The following is a 9,491-nucleotide window of genomic DNA, read 5'->3' as shown; positions in this document are numbered from 1 at the left end:
TTGAGTTGGTTGCTGGTGGAATTCGAATTTGCAGCAGTGTTTTCTTGGTGACAACGTAGCAATGTCTTTCAACAGATTGCGATTGGAGTATGCTCTTGAGGGCAGCTCAAACTATATTGCATGGAAGGACAGGATGGAGGCAGTATTGGATGATAACGGGCTGAAGGAGTTCATAGAGACGGATGTCCCAAAGCCTACTGATGCTACTCAAGCTGATGCTTGGCAAAAGAAGACCGCAAAATGTCGAAGGATTCTGTTGGAGGGTGTGAAGGATCACATTGTGTCCAGCCTCCATGGAAAGGCTACTCCATATTTGATGTGGAAATCATTAACATAATTATTCCAAAGCAAGAGCGATCAGAGGAAGCTGGCGCTCAAAGATAAACTCAGAAACATCAAATGCTAGAAGGGTGACAGTATTCCCAAGTATCTCACGAAGTTCACTTAGTGTTGAGATGAGCTGGGAAGTGTGGGGGTTACTGTCGATGATGAGGACTTGGTGAGCTTGGCTCTCCTTGGTCTTCCGAAGAGTTGGCATTCCTATCAGGACTCTGTCAATGGTCGGGAGAAATTGCCAGGATGGGAAAGACTATGGTCAGATCTTGTGCAGGAGGAGATCAGGCGGAGTACCAGGGACAGATCTTCGTCAAAGGGAGCTGATGAAGAGAATTGTGCTTTGGCTGCCAAAGCAAAGAAAGGGAAGAGCAAGAAAGCTTCTCAGTCTAGTGGGAAAGGCAAGAAGCAGGATATGTCCAAGGTGAAGTGTTTTCACTGTCACCAGCATGGACACTATGCCACTAATTGTCCGCAGAAGAAGAAGAACAAGCAGGCTGCTGGATCTTCAGCAGGAGAGGCTCTAGCCTCACAGTTTGAGCTTGATTTTTCATTGATCACATGCTTGGTTTCAAGTGTGATGGGATTAGTGTGGTTCTTGGACAGTGGTGCATCTTTTCACATGACGGGAGATAGAGATTTGTTCTCTGATCTGGAGGACAAAGATCTTGGAGTGCACATCGAGATGGGCGATGATGGTAGATACAGTGCGACCGGTATCGGTACCATTTCCTTTGAGAGGGAGTCTGGTAAACCCTTCGTATTGAAGGAAGTCATGCATGTTCCAGGATTGACGAAGAATCTCATCTCAGTGGCGATGTTAGAAGACAAGGGGTATGATGTTGTTTTTAGCGAGGGAAAGGCTGTCCTGTGCAGCAAGACAACTGGTGAGACCCGGAAGATAGGGGTTCGAGTGAGGAATCTTTATCAGTTGCATGTAGATAGATGCGCAACAATGGCGGGCAAGGCAGAAGGATTAGTGAGCCGGGATGATGGCGAGTTGTGGCACAGGAGATTGGGTCACCTTCACCATGGAGCCTTGAAGATACTGCAGCAGATCACTACAGGGCTTCCTAAAGGCACACTTGCGCAGTCAGATCAGTGCAAGGGGTGTACTTTGGGAAAGTTTGTGAAAGCCACCTTTCACGAGAAGGATAGTCGCGCCACGACGATCCTTGAGAGAATTCACACAGACGTGTGTGGACCTTTCTCAGTTGCTTCGACAGCAAAACACAGGTATTATGTGATTTTTGTTGATGATTTCTCTCGTAAGTGCTGTATCTTCTTCATGCATAAGAAGAGCGAGACATATTCAAAGTTCTGTGAATTCAAAGCACTGGTCGAGAAGGAGTCGGGGAAGAAGGTGAAGGCTCTTAAGAGCGATAATGGTGGTGAATACATCTCGGACGAGTTCAAGGATTTCTGCAAGACAGAAGGGATTCGTAGAGAGCTCATAGCTTCCCATAACCCACAGCAGAATGGGGTAGCTGAGCGGAAGAATAGAACGATTGTGGGTATTGCACGGGCAATGTTGCATGATCAGGGCCTACCCCTTCACTTGTGGGCAGAAGCATGCAATACAGCAGTTTATGTGTAGAACCATTGTCCTCATAGGATACTTGCATGAGTACACCTGAGGAGACTTATTCTGGTAAGAAGCCTGATCTTTGTCATTTGAGGATTTTTGGTGTTAACGTTTACATGCATGTGACGAAGGATGCCAGGAAGAAGTTGGAGCCAACCGCAGAGGTTGGGATATTTGTGGGGTACACTGATACGCCCCACAACTATTGTGTGTATTTGCCATACAGTGGTAAAACTGTTGTGCGACGGGATATAAAATTTCAGGAGGAGAAAGCCATGAAGTGTTCGCTTGAGAGGGAGCTACACTTGCATGCAAATGAGGAGCTATTAGTTCCTAAGGATGAGCTTCAGGATGTGGATCAACCACAGGACGAGGTTCATGGAGTGGAAGAGACCAATCATGCAGCGCCGACCATCAGAGGGCGAAAGTGCTTGATAGAAGCTGAGCGACTGGCTCAAGATGCAGAGAAAGTTGTAGGACCACCTACAGCCCAACGCAGGTAGAGACAGTCACCTGATTGGTACATTGGATACATGGCTCTGATGAGCAAGTGTGTTGTGACTGAGCCATCCTCTTTCGAGGAAGCTATGGAGGATCCCGCATGGGTAGACGCCATGGTGGAAGATTATGATTCTATTGTCAGAAACAGTTCATGGGAGATTGTTCCTAGACCGGAAGGGAAATCAGTGCATGGGAGATTGTTCCTAGACGATTCTTGCTCTCTCAGTGCAGATGGGATGGCACATTCATCAGATGGATGTGAAGACTATGTTCCTCAATGGAGTCATTGAGGAGGAGGTGTACATTGAGCAGCCCGAAGGCTTTGAGGTCTTCAGCAGTGAGTCGCATGTGTGCAGGCTCAAGAGAGCGCTGTATGGGTTGAAGCAAGCACCACGTGCTTGGTACACACGGATAGACAGCTATTTCATAGGACTTGGATTCTCCAAGAGCGAGGCGGATCCTAACATATACCAGATTGTGGTGGAGGGTAAGTTGCTTATCATTGTATTGTATGTTGATGATTTGATTCTAACGGGTGATGAGCTATTGATACTTTCATGCAAGAAGGATCTTGCTACAGAGTTTGAGATGAAGGACTTGGGTCTCCTTCACTATTTCCTAGGATTGGAAATATGGCAGCGCAGTGGTGGACTGTTTGTTTCTCAGGGAAAGTATGCTCGGGAGATACTAGAGAAGTTCAACATGCATGGCTGCAAGCCTGTTGATACTCCTCTTCCTGGAGGTTGGAGGAAGGAGGATGCCACTTTGGGAGAAGAAGTGGATGCCACTGTTTATCGACAGTTGGTGGGGTCGCTGATGTATTTGGTCAATACACGACCTGATATATGCTATGCAGTTAACCAGCTTTCACAAGCTATGGTTAAGCCTACCAAGCTCTTCTGGAAGGTGGGCAAGCATGTATTGCGCTAATTGAGAGGCACATCGGGATATGGTTTGTGGTACAGACAGGAGGATGAGGTGAAGCTATGTGGTTTCACGGATGCAGATTGGGCAGGGAGCCCAACGGACAGAAAGAGCACATCAGGAGGGGTCTTCAGTATTGGATCGACAGCAGTTTCTTGGTACAGCAGGAAGCAGAGATCCGTGGCACTCAGTTCAGCGGAGGCCGAGTATATGGCAGCAAGTTTGGCTGCATGCGAGGCTATATGGATGAGGAAGATCCTGGTTGGTTTGTTCGGTTCTCATTTGGATCCTACTGTGATTTACTGTGATAACCAGAGTTCCATTAAACTCTCGGCTAATCCTGTATTTCATGATAGATATAAACATATTGACATTAGGTACCATCATATCAGAGATTGTGTGCAGCGGAGGATCATGTTGCTTTCATACATTCTAACAGAGGATCAGGATGCTGATATTCTGATGAAGGCTCTCACCAAGAGCAAATTCGAGTACCACCGAGGCAGGATAGGGGTTGCTGATAATCCATATCTTGTCGAGAGGGAGTGTTGAGATTGCAACAAGATGATGGAGCTTAGTGAAAAGAGTCGCCTTCACTAAGTGGGCCCGCAGGCAAATTATGGCGCAAGCTCTATTTTTTATCACAGTGTGAGTGATCACAGCGTGGGTGACCACAATGTGGGTGACCAAAGTGTGAGTGATCAAAGTCTATTTTTAGACTGGCTGTCAAAAATAAAAAAGTAAAATATTATTGTCTCATAATAATATTTGGACTATAAACTTGATCTTATTCTCTTGGAGCACTTCATACCACGGACTAGCTGATCGTGTAGGAGGTTTCATACCACATCACAACAGGGTTATCAACAGGACTGCACAGGAAGAAGAAGGCACCATGGCATATGCTTCCTTTGTGAATTGGGTTGTATGCAATTCGTAGTTTGAAAGAAGCATATGACGAGGTTGAGGTCTTCAAGAAGTTTAAGTTCGACACGAAGAGTTTCAATCCATACGATATGCATGGCTTATGTAAGGACCACTATATGAGAGTGTACTATCCTTGGATCCACAGGGCGTGTCATTAGATGGAGGAAGACCCTTGGAGATTTTGCTATAACTCTTTTAGGCTCAATGAAATGGTTAGCATGACAATATAATGGCTAGTGGCACCATAGGGAGCAACAACAACAACAACAACAACAACAACAACCAACAAACTTGCGCAAGACAAAGGCAAGAGGAAGATTTCCTAAAATGCAGAGGCGGAGCAAAGCTACAAGTTTAAGGAAGATCCACTTGTTGAAAGAGTAGCTTTGGAGATAGAAGCAAAGAGGCGATAGCGTGACAAGAGAGGAGCACGGAAAGGAGAGATAAGCAAAGTGTTAGCCTCACTCTCACATTAAAAATAATAATAAGTCCAAAAATATTAAATTAATTAAATAATGAAAGTTGGATTTATTTCCTAACTTTCTAGATTGGGTTTGTTCCTTAAAGTTAGGAGTCAATTTAGGTTGGTTGAGAGATTCTCTCCAACTAGTTAGGCTTCTAGATTAGTGTATGGTTGAGATATTTTCTCAACCAAAGGGTGCAAGATAGATGCACTATCTTGAGACAAATATCCTTTTGTATTTATATTTGTATTATACACATTATTTTAATAGCGAGAATGATGAAAGGAATGTATTGAGACTCTCAGGCATTTTCCGCCATTTTTGTGTCACTGATAATTTATGTGTGTTTATTTTAATCCTTTATTGTGGTATCAGAGGTAGTTTCTTTGGGTTAACTCCCTTAAGGGAGGGCCTACGATCTGTGAGAGAATGAGGGTGGAGAATGGTTGTTTGTATCAAATTATCAATACACGCTAGCGCAAAGTCATGTGTATAAGAAGAAACCGAGTTGAGTATTGTAAGAAGCCACTCTGCAATGGAATGCGCAAGAGCATGAGATTGTGGAGACAAGTCTTGTTGTTGCTTACGACGAGCAGTGAGAACACAGTGATGTTTTTTTTTTCTACAAGTAGGAATTATTCCACAAAAATTATCTCATGCGGGTCGGCCGCATGGCAATTGTTTGGTTGTTGAAGCATCGCGTGAATTCAAATTCTTCCTACTGTAACAGAAGAGTGGAGTCATTTATTGTAAAAGGCAGCTCACCAAGTGGAGCCATCGAGTGCACCGATGCAAGAGAATGTTGAATGCTTCACTTGACATAAAATGACAGCCGAGAGCACTCATTCCATTTTTAAAATTTGACATCCTTTGACAAGTATACGATTATTACATTCAATAATGCATTGAAGTGATCTCGATCATTCGCCCAGCAAATTGAAGTTGATCCCATAATGCCATAGTTGGAACGGCTCAAAAAAAAATATACGAGGACCATTAAATATTATTCTTTAAGGTATGTTTTGATCTGAGTCAAAATATTTATTTATCCTGTGTTATAGTTTGCCTGCATGAAATTACATCTAAGGGATCTATGCCTTTAGAGTCTCTTTGAAAATAAATCCAATTCTAGAAACCTTGGAAACTATTCGAAGTTATAATACAAGAAGTTAGTGACTCGGTCCATCATTTTCTGTGCAAGTACAGCAATGTACAACGATTTCAAACCTCCCCTTTTGAAAGGATAAGGATTTTGTATTAGAGATGTATAAAAATTGGTACTCAAATGGTGCTTTCTGTGCTATTATTGCTCGCTGGTGGATGCCACTACAATTAATTCTGTTGGCGTTGTTCCACGTCAATAGGTTGATATATCACTTTAAGATGTGTACATCGAGTAGTCCTTCTGTTATTCCAGAAATTGCATTCTGAAATAACAAAATGATAGTTGACTACGTTGTTAGTGAGGTCATTAATCTTGCAAAATAGTTATGCAATCAAAACCAAGGAAATCGAAGTGTTATCTCTTGAGGTATTATATGAAAGATTAAATCATTAGAAGAGGCGACCTGCAGAAGGATCGAGCATAGTGGAATCATTGTTGGAAGAGTTGTTATCATTGTATACGTTTCTCTATATTCATAAGTGTGTGGAACCAGCGTGCGTTTAAAAAAAGTGAACCAGCATTTGCATGGAGTACTTGTGTCTTCAACGAGTTATTAGTCCCTGCCTGGGACTAATAGCGATCGATCAATCGTTGACCATACATTAACCGGTTCTTTGACCAAAAAAATTTGTGCACTATCAAAATTTAACCAAAGTTTATCTCTGCAAATATCGGTATAAGAAATTTATAACCAAAGTTGCGAATTGGAGGTCTTATTGCACGCTTCACGTGCCCCAAGGTTAAAATGAAATTCCGGTGTAATCTTTTTACCCAAACTTTTCATTTGAAAAATTATCCACAATGAATTATCCGGTGTAATAGCTTTATCCAAAGTTTCCAAGCATGAGGTTTTTCAAACTTTGGTTAAAAGTTTTTTTCCAATCCAGAATGTTTGCAACCATTCAATAAATGCGCATGAGGGTTTTCAAACTTTCGATACAGGTGAAATACGCGGCGATTGGAAATGGAGGCAGGCGTTCCATATTTCTCTGGCTTCAGTTGGGACGTGGAGTGTGAGATGAGGCATGCGCTACATGTGTTCGTCTCGACTCTCGATCTCTTCTTCGTGTTGTTTTGTTCTGCATTTCTATTAGGATCCACGCCTCCATAAATACAGTATTAGGATCCACTTCGTCTTCCCACCTTGTCACTGCCGCTCCATATAACTGTCTATCCTTCAAGGTAAAGAAGAAAGAAAAGTAATGGGCATCTTCTCCCCTTCGATCACTACGAGACTGGCTCTTAAATGGGTGAGCTTAGGCGTAACCCTTCTCTTCCTCCTTCAATGGGGCGCCCCAACTGTTATGCATGTGAAGGCATGATGTATGGAGAGGGCTTGCAACAACAACGGTCCTGCGATCCGGGGCGACTGTCTCAGTGCCGCGACTATTTGCAAAGACGGAGAGAGCAGCCATCGGAGAGATGTTGCGAGGAATTGGAAAGAATGTCTCCACAATGCCGATGTCGAGCCATAGAGCAAGTTCTCGATCAATCTCAATCGTATGATTCAACCATGGAGGACCTCTTCATGGATTCTGAGGCTACACATAATCAGCGCCGCCGCCGCCGCGAATCGCGTGGAAGAGAAGAGGAGGAGGCGGAGGAGAGAGTCGCATACCTTCCAGAAACTTGCAACGTCCGCCAGCCTCCCCGCCACTGCGACGTTCAGTGCCGTTCTCGTAAGTCTTTCTATCGATTGATGAATGCTATTTAATATTAAACTCTAGTAATTAATTTCTGTAGCTGTATGTAGGATGCTGCTGTCATTATTCTGTGGACTAACACATTCTTTCATTTATTCACGATGTCATTTGTTATTGATGTTGATCCAACATCTAGTCTGCCACCTTCGCTGCTGTAAATTATATATATTTCTTCTTAAAACGGGCTAATCCATACTGACTGATGAATCTAATCCATGTGCTAATGGTGTGTGGACAGGCTATTTCGCAACGGCAGCAGCTTTTAAGTGCGCAACGACCAGAAAATATAGATACTGTGTCTACGTAACTAAATAAACAAGGGAGTAACTTAAGCCGCTATGAAATTGTAGTTTTCCTGTTTGGAAGAGTCATCTCATTTCATTTAATGCCCACCATTTATATGGTAGCCGGATGTGTTCCCTTTACTTAATAAAGGACTAATAAGCGACCAAATTCCAAATTCATTTTGTTTCCTTTCATGGTCACCATCAAAGCAGGTTCTCTTTTCTTTTTGACTACACGCTTAATGAACTCAAATACAATAATACAATATATGCTTGGAAGCAAAAAAACGGAATTAGACTAATAGAATATCTAGTATCCAACTTCGCGTATCTCTCTTTCTTGATTATTCACTGCCAAGTAAAGTGTAAATCTTTTCATTAGAAAAATTGAAACCTGTTAAAATATCTTAATTACAATCAGAAAATACAAACATAACGAAATGCCTATGTAACACGAGTTACGAATGACTCTCGTTAAGACCTCGGAACGACATCAAAAGGTGGATGCCGGGTTTTTGGGCAGTGTTTGCTTCTGGCTATACATCAAAAAAAAAATGTACCACGTGAACATAACCTATCAAGATTAGTGAGCATATAGGAAAGGAATAGACGAGACCTGGAATTTCAAATCCTTATTGCCAGTCAAAATCTTTGACTGATCGTTATAAATATTTTTTCTTTTCAATTTTCTTTACGATAGTTATAAATAAATTTAGATAATCTTTTTGTAATATAAATGTTCCCTTCCTTTTCTCTCTAATGCAAATTTGTTCCTTTTCTATCTAATGCAAATTTGTAAAATATTCGTGGTCTTCTTTTCCTTCTGCCTACTGATGATGTTACAATGTATTAATTTCATAAAGGCTAACACAAATTTGTAAAATATTGGTTGTATTCTTTTCCTTAAGCTGCTGATGTTACAATGTATTAATTTCATAAAGGCTAACATGATGATTGAATTATTCTCCATGCTTATTTATTTTTCTCCCGCAATGTCAACTTTCTCACTTTTCTTTATTGAGTCATCAATATCAATGATCCTCCCTTTAATTTTCTTCTCTTGAAAAAATATTAAAAACATCCTCCGCAAATATTTCAATTTTGAAATCTTTTTTCAAATTTTTTTTTCTCTCTTTTCTTCATTGAGTCATCAATATCAATGATCCTCCCTTTAATTTTCTTCTTTTGAAAAATATTAAAAACATCCTCCGCAAATATTTCGATTTTGAAATCTTTTTTCAATTTTTTCTTTTCAATTATATCTAATTGGTTCTTCAAGTCTGTGTTTGAAGTTCTCAATTTCCTATTTCAAGTTTGTATTTGAAGTTTTCAATTTTTTTATTTCAAGTCTGTATTTGATGTTCGAATTTTCAAATTTTTTATGGTTTAGATTTTCAAATTTTGGTATCTTAAGTGTGTATTTCAAATTTCCATTTTCCAACTATACAATTTTTCAGCATAATCCAACTATACAATTTTTCAATTTTTGGTATTGGTATTTCAAGTTCTCAAATTTTCAGTTTTTTTTTTTTTTGTAAGCTTAGGTGGGACCTTCTCATTTTCGAGTTTTTACATGTCCGTTATTCACCCCATTTCTAGGGAGGG

At 41.1% G+C, this 9,491-nt stretch overlaps 1 pseudogene; it reads left to right on the top strand.

The window, feature by feature from the left end:
- Positions 1-7,101: 7,101 nt before the first annotated feature.
- Positions 7,102-7,613, top strand: LOC149255817 (2S seed storage-like protein pseudogene; annotated as a pseudogene).
- Positions 7,614-9,491: the final 1,878 nt, after the last annotated feature.

Source organism: Pinus tabuliformis, chromosome 7, assembly GCF_031772625.1.
Source record: "Pinus tabuliformis cultivar Carrire ecotype Pingquan chromosome 7, CPIR1, whole genome shotgun sequence".
In the NCBI taxonomy this organism is placed as follows: Eukaryota; Viridiplantae; Streptophyta; class Pinopsida; order Pinales; family Pinaceae; genus Pinus; species Pinus tabuliformis.
This window is presented reverse-complemented; position numbering and strand designations above follow the sequence as displayed.